This window comes from Nipponia nippon, unplaced genomic scaffold (genome assembly GCF_047370975.1).
Source record: "Nipponia nippon isolate SJK-2023a ecotype South Korea unplaced genomic scaffold, ASM4737097v1 scaffold_2, whole genome shotgun sequence".
Taxonomy (NCBI): Eukaryota; Metazoa; Chordata; class Aves; order Pelecaniformes; family Threskiornithidae; genus Nipponia; species Nipponia nippon.
The window spans coordinates 66,704,221-66,716,726 of record NW_028262336.1 but is presented as its reverse complement, the minus strand read 5'-3'; positions in this window follow the sequence as shown (position 1 = coordinate 66,716,726).

Here is a 12,506-nt window from a genome sequence, read left to right as displayed (position 1 = left end):
CAAGGAGAGCAAAAGCATCTTAGCCAACAGTCTGGCTAACCTGGTGTGGAGAGCTTTAAACTAGGAATGACAGACAGGAGAGGGAGGCGATGCCCATATTCAAATGAGGAAGCGGTGGACCGGGTTGGCAAGCTAAGGCTGCAGGGTGATGTGGCCAAGAGAGACCTTGTAAGCAACAAAAGAGGCCTGAAAGGGCCCCATCCTAAGTGTATGCAGATAAATAAGGAAATGCCTACAGGACAGCATGGTGGGGAAAGCTCTCACCTTTTCTGGGCCATGAACACACTTGTGTGCCTCTCTGAAGTGCTTGTACTTCAAGTGCAAGCCCCAGCTCTAACTTGTAGGTGTGTGGTCCCCAACATGGAAAGTAGGATTTTTCTTTTAGGAAACTAGGATAGATTATGTCAGGGAAATAGGGCCAGATCAGGCAGCCTGACAGAAGTGAGGCTGCAACAGCTCCACGCCCCCAGGTCCAACCAGTAGCATTCCCAGTAGAAACATGCACACAGAGCACACATACACACCATGCGCATATATACACGGCTGGCCACACGGGTCAGCCCAGACACGTACACCCACACGAACACAGGCAGCACCACCTGCCTCACTCTGCTTCCACATTTGTTTCTTCCCCAAATCCCCCAGATGCCTTCCTTCTCCACCTTTGGTTCCTGCCCTAAGTCCTGGAAAATCCTAAATTGCTCTTCCCCTGCATCCCATAATATGTCCCACCCCTAGGCAGCAGTCCCCCTCAGTCCAAAAGGTGCTCAGGCATCCTGCTGGGTTTCACTCCTGGACAATGGGGCTGAGGGACTCCCGCGACAGTCCTGAGAGGGTCCTGGACAGGGTTTTCCTTTTCCTGAGTCCCTAATTTGGTTCTCCCTGCCCGCTGTTGTGCCTCTGGGCTTCTCTGGGCTTGTGGAGGTGGGACTTTGATGGGCTGATGCTTCCTGGGATGGGCCTCTGAGTAGCCAGGCAAGGTACTGTTTGGGTGCCTCCAATTGCCGTTGTCTCTCTGTGCTCCTTTGTGGGTGCACAGGGAAGCTTTATAACCTAACTGTTTGTATCTCAGACCGCTTTTAGTCAGGTCAGTTGCTCTGTGTACATGCCTGTCTTTCTTGGTTATAAAGGAAGCTGGAGGTGGCCAACAGAGATTTGGGCATGGCACTTCCCGGTGTTCCAGATCAAGTGAGGAGAACCTCCCTCTGGGCTGCCCATCATCCGATGGTGTGTCAGGAGGAGACCGAGACCAAAGAGTAGCCCAAGGAATGCCTGCAATTGAAGATAGGGAAGAGACGACTTGACTACTCAAGGTGAGCCTTGGCCCTAGCCCCTTGCTGTAGGACATCCCAGCTGAGGACTAGCTCAGCGCCTGTCCACAAGGGTGAGGTGCTACGCTGTGCTGTATTGTTAACAATTAGAAGAGGGTCACTCTTTTGCTTTTGTACTTTGGTTAAAGATGCTTTAAAACAAAGCAAAAAGTCACTTAATATTTGGCACTGCTGTGCTGGGGTTTGTTAGACATGTCCCAAGCCTTGAAGGTTATCAAGGGAGGGATATCTGGTTCTGGGCATTACGTGGTTTCAGGCTGCAGCACCTTGCCATGGCAAGGGCTTCTCTGAGTAAGGGCAGGCTTGTCATGTTAGCCTTCCAGGGAACTTTATCATGGAAAATGGGATGTCCACGGTGTTTGCCCAGAGTCAAGCAGCAGTGAAGAGTCAGGAAGGTGGCTAAAGTTTTAAAACTCTAATTTGGGGTTTATATGTCAAATTATATGTTCTGTAATGGGCGATTTGAAGTTCCTGTCCTTAAATACTCTGTAGTGATCACCAACCTTACCTAGACAGGTAGGCTGAAACATTTGCACTGTTAGTTTGTAAGTCTAGTTGCAGAAACCTTTAAAACAATAGCACGTCTAACTGCTCATTTTCCAGGTGTGCTCTGGGAAAGGCAAGAGACAGTGAGTGGGGGAGGCAGAGGTTCCCTGTGTGCCATCCCCAGGTGCTTGCTGAGCTCTTTTTCTGAATGACTCAGTACAGTACAGATGATGAAGTAGTTTTTCAGAAAAAAATTGATCTATTGTGCGCTAATGTATTTTTCAAGGAAAATCCCTTCTGAGTCATCACAAATGTTCTGTAATAGTTACTGGAGGACCTATTTTCCACCCATAAATAGTTTCTTTTATACTTAACTTCAAAAGCCAGTATCTCTCCAGCTTGGAATTAAACTGAAAGTGTTGCTTTATCAGACCATTTGTTGTTGCAGTAGCTGGTTGATTACAGATGTACATCTTTTTTTTTTCCTGGTCTTTTTAGAGGGCCAATCACTATGGTAACCACATTACAGAAAATTGCTTGGTCTCCTTAAAATACCCTTCAGAAAAAGGTCATCTGTTATTAACATTTTCTGACTAAACTCGAAATATTAACAACATCAAGAATCTTGTCGCTGTTTCTATACTTACGCGGGTTTTTTCTTTACCATGCACCTTTCAGTTAACTATCAAAACAGGACAAAATATTGAGACTCCAAAACAATTGCAAAGCTGCAGACTTTTGAGTATGTTTCAAAATATCAAGATTCGCTCACGTTGCTGTGTTGCGGCTGCTGGCGTGCACAGCTTTCCTTCATTGTTTTCGTTTCTCCGATTCTGAGAAAAATCCAGGCTGAAGTTACTCTTTCAACCTCTGCACGCTACGATTGAAAGGAAGGGGCAGGCGTATGACTATTATAGACAGCTGTCTGTCGTTGAATTATGAAAGAGCTGTTCTGGTTAGTCATTTAAAAGCCTGGAAATGGCTGGTTAAAGGTTTCTACTCTCCGGGTAAAATGCATCCAAGGGGTGTTAGATGGGAAAAATCAGGTCTGATTGTAATAATAGGGTTCTAGCCTGTGAAGTGAGAACACACGAAGTTGTTCTTTCTGGCGTACGCCACTTGTCTTCTGCTTGATTGGACACGTTGTTTCTTTGCCATTTTACATTATCTACATTGCCGGCACAGGATTCTCACATTTGTATAGTTTTCTTGTTTTGCAGATAGCTATTTGCAGCTTTTATCCAAGCCCAGTAAACAATTAAAAAAAAAAAAAAATCCCCTTTCTTGGATTTCCATCATTTTGGAATTGACAAACAAGTTAAAAAGGCTGCCAAAAGAAAGCACGAGTTGGAGGAAGTTAATTCGCATTGATGTGTGCATGCCACTGATAGCAAGTTATGCCTATGACATACTGACATCGCCTCTCAAAAAAGAGAAAGAGTGGAGTGGAGTGAAAGACTAAGAGGATGTTCATTTAATTGGAAAGCCTACTGAGATCTGAGGCAGCTGAGGCAAAGGATGCACCCTTTTTCTGCACAATGGCATTGGTTGAAGGTTGTATATAAGGTGGCCTTATTAAAGTGACAAGGCAATTTAATTCTTTTGTGCACAATGATTCTACTTCATTGATTTACAATGGGAAGGATATAATTTTGCTAGTGTTGGCAAAAAGCTCAAATGTCAGGCTTTTCAAATTGCCATACTTGCCTTGTTCAGGATGAATAATGAATAAGTCACCTTTTGTCTACAGTTAAATATTCTTGAATAAATACAAAGAACATAAAAGACATAAATGATTGCCTGATTTATATTTAAAATAAAGATCAACATTGTGATAAATGGTTGAAAATGCTTAGTGTGAAGTAATATGACTATGCTGATAATTACATTATCAATTAAGGGGCAACCCAGGTGTGGAGTGTTATAGAATGGATGGCAGAGAGAAACCCCCAGTGTGGAACATGCCAAACTTGGCTGTCTGGAAAGCAGCATGGGGGGAGTGAAGAGACCCTTAGCTATGCAGGGGACCTCATGTTTAAAATTGGACCATTTAATGTACTGAAACATCCATTCTCCCCGGAAGCTGTAGCTGTTGCTTCTGGCTTTGTCACTAGCAGGATGCATTGGTCTCACATCTGGAAACAGCTTTTGCTCCATTTATTCCTGATGGTTGGGTGGGCAGAGGAGGCTGCTCGTCATTTCTCAGCATCTGTCTTTATTCAGAGAGCAACAGATCTTAAAGGCCTGCTAAGTCCAACATTCATAACTGGCAATGCTGTCAAGGCCTCAGTAAAAGAACTGGAACAACTCAGAAGAAGATGAGATGCAAAAATATACTGAATACTCCTCAACATCTGATTCCTAGATCGTGAGCAACAGGCCTTGCCTCCATATGCACAAGCATACAGCCTCCAGTTTGGCTAAAATAATTGTGTTAAAACCACACCTACTCGTGATCTGTTGTTCTTCCTCTTTAGAAAGCTTTGTTTGTCTTTATTGAATTTCTCAATGTCTTAAACAAGATGATCAGAAAGATGATGGATTAGCTGCTTAGATGCTTCTGTTAGTTGAAACGTTTGCTTTGAACTTGTAGCAGGGCAGCAGGCAGTCTCAGAAGTAGCTGGCTGGCGTAAGAGTGTGATATGGCGAAGATCTCAGGGTGCTGTACATGGAAATGAAAGATAGAGTACAACAGAGTAGGTACAACATATGCCCGGGTCCTACAGTACTGAGATCACGATGATGGAAGGAAGGATCATAGTGCTTACGTGCAAGGAGGCCTTACAGAAGTGCTGCAGGCAAATTCAACACCCCCATAGTATAACACGTGCAACTTTAAGCTAATCACATACTTTCATTCTATATGGGTATGTCTGAGATAGGGAGATTTCTGCGACTCTTAAAAAAAACCCAAACCAACCATACCAAAAAAGCCTTCCAGAAACAGGCAGTGTGACACTAAGTTGCCATCAATAAGAGATCATCAGCAAGAACAATTACATCCGCCATGCAAACATTTTCCATTGAACGAACCAAGTATTATACAATAGTAGCAGATTGTAGCTCTCTAAATGAACCAGGTCAGGGTGTGGGAACTGCAGAAGGGTTTTACGTGCATTGCTGACAGCAAAGATATGGTGAGATTCCTCAGCTTTGGGCAGGGGCAGCATGTGCTTTTCTGTCTACTCTCTTCTGTGACATCTTTAATGTCTCCTTGTCCCAGTCTTTCCTCTGTCCCACCCCAGGCTCTCCTGTTCTCTTCTTCTCACTCTCCCACACATTTCCTTGTTCAGTGGGTCCAAATGTTCTCCTTTTGATCCCTTGTCCCAGATGCATAATCTCCAGAACTATTCTTGGTTTCCATGTGTATAAGCTCCCATTTCTCCCTACGTTTTTTTTCTGATCTCATTTCTCATTTCCATGGGGTGTGTTGCAATGCAATTTGAGAAGGAGTTATTTCACCCTCTTTCCTGCCCATTTGTTCCAAAAGCCCAACAAAGAACAGTAGCTCAAAGAAAAATGCACTTGCCTTATCTGCTAGCAGTGTGCTGCTTGCTTATCTCTGCACAGGATGATGGGAATGGCCAGTAATGTTGCCCAGGAACAGAAACTATCTTGGTCCTGCACCTGGGTTGGGGCAATCCCCGGTATCAATACAGGCTGGGGGATGAAGGGATTGAGAGCAGCCCTGGCGAGAAGGACTTGGGGGTACTGGTGGATGAAAAGCTGTACATGAGCCAGAAACGTGTGCTTGCAGCCCAGAGGGCCAACCGCATCCTGGGCTGCATCAAAAGAAGTGTGGCCAGCAGGTTGAGGGAGGTGATTCTGTCCCTCTACTCTGCTCTGGTGAGACCCCACCTGGAGTGCTGCGTCCAGCGCTGGGGCCCTCAGCACAGGAAAGACACGGACCTGTTGGAGAGGGTCCAGAGGAGGGCCACAAAAATGATCAGAGGGATGGAGCACCTCTCCTATGAGGACAGGCTGAAAGAGCTGGGGTTGTTCAGCCTGAAGAAGAGGAGGCTCTGGGGAGGCCTTATTGCAGCCATTCAATACTTAAAGAGGGCTTATAAGAAAGATGGGGACAGACTTTTTAGTAGGGCCTGCTGCGATAGGACAAGGGGTAATGGTTTTAAACTGAAAGAGGGTAGATTTAGACTAAATATAAGGAAGAAAATTTTTGCAAGGAGGGTGGTGAGACACTGGAACAGGTTGCCCAGAGAGGTGGTAGATGCCCCATCCTTGGAAACATTCAAGGTCAGGTTGGACGGGGCTCTGAGCAACCTGATCTGGTTGAAGATGTCCCTGCTCATTGCAGGGGAGTTGGACTAGATGACCTTTAATGGTCCCTTCCAACCCAAGCCATTCTATGATTGTATGATTCTGATTCTTCCACTCTGTCCTGTAGTGTTAGGCCAGATGTTGAGAGTGACTGGTTTTTCCCTTGCTGCTAAGTGTTTGTCTTGTGGGTGTCCCCCAGCCTCTCTACCACAGGTTTGCCACTACTTGACTGTTCCCTGGAGGAGTCTGTGTGTTGGCAACGGGCATGCGAAAGCTTCAGATGCATCTAGTGTTTCCTACTTTTTCTAAAGTATTGCTGGCCGATGACTTCTGTAGTACCTATTTCTGACGTGGCTTTTAATTCCTAGAGCTGAGTAGTTTTAAAGTGAATCTAAATGTGACGTTAAATGACTCTTTTGCAGAGGGACATTGATTTTGTATGAGGTTATCTGAAAATCTCTATGCGTTGATAGGGACTTATAATTCTGAAGCTGCCAGATTTCTTCCTTTGTTTTCGCTCACATACCATTGGATCGGGTGAAGTCCCAATGTTATGTTATAAAGAAAGAAGCACATGAGAAGAACATGAATATTACATGCTACTTTTAGACATTCTGAATAATTTTAAGCTACACATGGCTTAAAAACTTCTATTAAGCAAAAATGCATTCAGTACGTGCTTCCATTTACCCGTGCTGTATGGAATATCACAGCCTTGACTGTGCCTTTTCTCTCAAGTTGATCTCTCTATGGATCTAACTGACCAAGAAGCTGCTGTACTTCTGGGTCTGTGGAAACAAACTGGCTTATGATTTCTTTCAGTCCCATGACACTAGCATGGTTACTGTAGCTTTACTTGCAAAAGGAGTCTGTTGAATGAGTAAGTGTGGTGAGCTACAAGGGGCAATGAAAGTAGAGAGGAAAATACAGTATGTAATAATGTTTCTTTTGGACCCTATGCAGAGTCAATCAATGCTCTGTCTAGAGCAATTGCTACATTATTCTCCCAATAGAGCTGCATGGGCCAGCTTCTGCTCAAACCTCGCTTTCTCTGGTTTCTTTTCATGTTCACCCAAGATCTTACGTTCTACCTGAATGAAGAACATACATAGATTATGATAAGTCTTTTTCACTGGTATTTTCGGGGCTCCAGCTTCACAATACGACCATGAGATGCAGGAGTGAGGTGTGTTATCAGTATAATAAAAGCATCAGACTCTTTACAGAAAACTTGCAAGAGACTGAAATAATGTGTCCTTGTTTACGTACATGTTAGCTATGGTTAATAAGAACCCCCGCCCGGGCATTTAGTCTTCATTCTTTTTCAGTTTGTTGGGCTACTTGCTATCATGAAAAGCAACTGTAAAAGATTACCATGGACTTAACTGATAGCATAATCAGAAGAACACACCTAGTTTGAACACCACCCCTCTGCAGAGGGAGAACGGGTGAATGAGACATACGACTGCTATTCCAGCGAGGACCAAATGGGCACCACATTTTCATTTTCACCCAAAAGGACACTTACAGAGGGCAACGATTTCCAAATCAATATCCATTACGAAAAAGAAATCAGTATACAATGACCATTTCATAGAATAGCCCAGGTTGTAAGGGACCTCAAAAGATCACCAGGTCCAACGTTTTGTTCCAGTGCAAAGGCTGACAGGAAAAAAAGCATAGTGGAAATTCTTTGTTAACTCCAAGTATTTGTCCTGTATCCAGCAAAAGTTGAAAGAATGGACTATTTCAAAGATTCACATAGCTGGCAATACATTTCAGGACTTCTTTGCTAGGTTCGTTCTCACAAGAATATACACAAAAGAATCTCTTTCAGTAGTGGGGACTGTTACTGTTACAAGCCCAAAGCTGAGCAATGGAGTTTGCCAATTGTATCAGTTTCTGCCATCCTTACCTCTCCCAGCTCCATTCTTTCACCATGAGAAATGTCCTGTGGGTTTTTTTTAAATACAAGTATTTATTACGGTGGTATATTTTTCAAAATTAAAGACGGAGGAAACTGAAAATATAAAGATGAATACTGCTTTTTACTCACTTATGTAATTCTAGCGTCTCTCTTTGTTTTGACATTAAAACAACTCTCCTGAGTAGAAACTGAATGTTATACTAGCATGATGCCATTTTTAGGAAGGATTTATAAAGCACTGTTCAGGTAACCAGCTCTCCAAACCTCCTTTGTGTGAGCATTGTGTGAGAAAGCACCGGAGTAGCAAGCAGAAAGTAGACTAAATCTTCTCTGTCCTTCTTTAAGAAAAATTCTGAGAACTGCGCAAACTCCTGGACTTATGTGAACCGCATTTTGCAGGTTATTCAATTACTCTGATCTGTCAGCATGGTTTAGGTATAATTTGAAGTCTGGGAAGAGATCAGTTCTTGCTGTTCAGAAACTGCCTTGTGTGTGAAAGAGGATTCCTTTATGTCTGGAAACCTTAGGTTAAATATAAAAATTCATAGAATCATGGAATCATAGAATCATTAAGGTTGGAAAAGACCCTTAAGATCATTGAGTCCAACTGTTAACCTATCACTGCCAAGTCCACCACCATGTCCTTGAGCACCACGTCTACCCGTCTTTTAAATACCTCCAGGGATGGAGACTCAACCACTTCCCTGGGCAGCCTGTTCCAGAGCCTGACTACCCTTTCGGTGAAGAAGTTTTTCCTTATATCCAATCTAAACTTCCCCTGGCGCAGCTTGAGGCCCTTTCCTCTCGTCCTATCACTTGTTACTTGGGAGAAGAGACCGACCCCCACCTCGCTACAACCTCCTTTCAGGCAGTTGTAGAGAGCAACAAGATGTCCCCTCAGCCTCCTCTTCTCCAGGCTAAACATCCCCAGTTCCCTCAGCTGCTCCTCATAAGACTTGTGCTCCAGACCCTTCACCAGCTTCGTTGCCCTCCTCTGGACATGCTCCAGCACCTCGATGGCCTTCTTGTAGTGAGGGGCCCAAAACTGAACACAGTACTCGAGGTGCGGCCTCACCAGTGCCGACTACAGGGGCACTATCACCTCCCTGCTCCTGCTGGCCACACTATTCCTGATACAAGCCAGGATGCCATTGGCCCTCTTGGCCACCTCAGCACACTGCTGGCTCATGTTCAGGCGGCTGTCGACCAACACCCCCAGGTCCTTTTCAGCCAGGCAGCTCTCCAGCCACTCCTCCCCAAGCCTGTAGCGTTGCATGGGGTTGTTGTGACCCAAGTGCAGGACCCAGCACTTGGCCTTGTTAAACCTCATACAACCGGCCTCGGCCCATCGATCCAGCCTGTCCAGGTCCCTCTGCAGGGCCTTCCTACCCTCCAGCAGATCAACACTTCCGCTGGAGGGAATTCATTCAGTTCAAAATAAAAATTCAAAGTATTTTTGTTCTAGATAGAAGTATGTTGTTTTCTTTGTGTTCTAAGGGCAGGCTGAACTAAAGCAGTGTGTGATGTATTCTACACAAAGATGTTTCTCAGCAATTGAGTTAGGCCTTTTCCCAGGTGTGTCATGGAGCACTGCATACTTGTGGGCAAATCTTATGCTTCCTCATGCCAAGCTTTTCCTAGAAAGTATTTTAAAGTCAGCAAGCTGCTTTCTCTCTCCTTTCTATCCCTGTGGCTGGCTTCTGATAAATCTTTTCAAATTATTTTTAGAGCAGGAGAGATCTAAAATGTGCAAATCTGTCAGGATAGCACGCCCCTAGGAAGAAACCCCTGAAACGCCATTGCAGAACGTGGTTTCGGTTGGTGTGAAACAGTACTGTTTGTGTGCATAAGAGATGGGCTAGCACAGAGTAGCTGGGAGGGGAGGTATTTGCAAATCTTGTCCTCTCATTATCTTGTGTGCTTCAGTCCTGGGCCTCACAGGGACATGGGCCCGAGGATAAGTAGAAGGAGAAGAGGGGTGACGGGTCTTTGCAAGCACTTGAATTTCAGCACCTGGGTTGCTGCTGAGCTCATGGGAAAGGAGGGATCTATGGGAACGTGTTTGCCAAGCACTCCAACTCACTGGCTGAGGGAATCAGAATGGTTGTGGCTGTCGGCCGCTTCTTGTGTGAACCCCAGGTGATACGAAGGTGTACTCTGGGTGAGAGACTTAGCTTACCTCCCTACAGACTTTGTGAATTGCTAGGACCAGCAGTCAGTGATGGTGTTTGAGACACCTGGAGGAGCACAGCTCAAGTTCTGGATTCACCTCTTAAGTAAGTTAGAGAATTTTGCATGTGGAGAAAACTCATTTTAAAGCACTGTTTGAAGATTGCCTTTGGCTTACATGATGATACAACGTGCACGTGAGCTCCCTGACATGTAAGACCAACATTTGTTCTAATTTTATTTGCTTTTAGGAAGTGCATGCAAGATTTAATCAACAGAGACCTGTCTTACCAGTAAAATAAAGACCAATAGGAGCAGATATACAATAGGCAGAAAGAAAAAGAATGAGCAGTTGCTCCTTCTTTGCGCAAGAGTCATTCATAAATTCTGTCCCAGACACAGTTTTCCACTTGCTTCTTTTAAAACCTTGAAGTACAGATTAAAAAAACTGATACTTCTGCCCTTTGATTCCTCAAGGACTGCTGTGATATCTTATTACTGACTAGAAATTAATTGTAGCTTTTCCTCCCAGCTTGGACTACAAATTTAAGCTGTGATTCTGTTTTCTGAGACTGGTTGCTAGAGTAGACCATCAATAGGCTAGCCTAAAAGATGATCACTTAGCAATGAATTCTCTTCCCTCTTTTTCACTACTTTCCTTGGCTTCTTCCTTTTGTTGGTTCTAAATGTTTGTGATTTTCACCTCTTTATCCATCATAGCACACCGTTGACTGAATAATACACTTTCATTAAGCTGCCCTCTTTCTGTGAAATAAATGCCAGTAATAATCAGTCAATCATTCAATCCATATGAATGTGGAATTTAGATGTGGCTGTTTGAATTGGGTTTATAATATACCATTTCTTGGTACAGCATGTTCTTTGATAGTATTCTTTTAAATGACTGTTTCCAACTGCACTTGAAAGCACCTATGAAAGAAATTGTTTGTGACGCTATACTTAGTTTAAATCTCCTTCTCTTTTCTTCAGCATTTTTGTCTGTATTTCATTTCTATGCAAATTATATCTTTGTGAGTTAGTAAAATTTTACCAACCAGTTGAAATGCAGCTATGGAATGAATTATCAGAGAAAATTTGGAAAATATGCTCATGAAAGGAAAACTGAGGAAAACATTTAAATCTAATTGTGTATTATTCAAAGAGACTTTCAGAGCAACTCTTAGGCAAACATTACATAAATGTATACCTATATTAAATGATTAATTTACCACAGGTAATATACTTCAAGGCTCAGGGACTATTTTCCCATTAGCCTGTGCATGTAGCACTTCTCATCTGAAATACAGCCTAGGTACACAAATGCACTTAACTCAGTCACGGGGAATTGCAGAGGAGGACTTGTGAATGTAATGCTTGTAAACAGCTAGAGAGCAATGGCAGTCGCTACCAACTGTCCCAGTGCTTCGTTTCCATTAGAGTGACAGTGACTGAGTTTAACCTCGCAGGGAGTCAGTCCTTGATGACCAAGAATAATTTCATAACCTCCCAGGTATAAAACATCCAAGCCCTCTAAACTCATTACCAGCAGCTGGCAGATCTACTGTGAATACTCTGAATAACTACCAGATTCTCAGCAATCGATCTCCAAAATGGGAGACTTGATAGCTGTGCATTTGTCAGTCAACAATAATTTCCGTGATTTGTGCCTCCACGAGATACGTGCTTCCCCTCAAGAGACAGGCTGGCTTTTTGAGAAGTTTCATCCCTCGTTTCAACATTTACCTAGGAAGGATGTGGGCTGAAATGTGGAGGCAAAGGGACTAAAGGACCTTCAGTACTTTCAGAGCCTCCATGGGAGAGAGGAGCTGAGTCCAACCCAAAGGTTGTGCTGGTCTCCAGAGTCCAGGAGATATTGTAGTAGAGCTCAACGCAACACTTTTTTTTTTTTTTTTAATATATTAAAAGAAGCTAATTCTACTCATGCTTCCCTATTCTCAAGTACTGAGCGGCACGTCCAGAGGGTCTGTCTAGGGCAGAAGACAAGGGCTGCCAGTTATCTCCTCCTCCCCGTATCGCCCGGGTTCTTCAGCAGGTGATGAACCAGTTGAGGTCACCAAGATGTGCCTTTTAAGAGCTGACAGCCATTGGGGTCTTTTGGGACATCCTGACCCACTTGTGTGAGTCATTAGGATTTACTCCCTTTTTTGCTCCTCATCTGTGTGTGTCTTAACACTCCAGTCCCGTCCATTATCTTTCCGCCATCATCTCATAATGCAGACTGTCTTTTGTTTCAGTCTGGGTGCTCTCTTCATCTGGGTGTCCTGGGAAGCTGCCTGTCTGGGTGCCGGGAACTT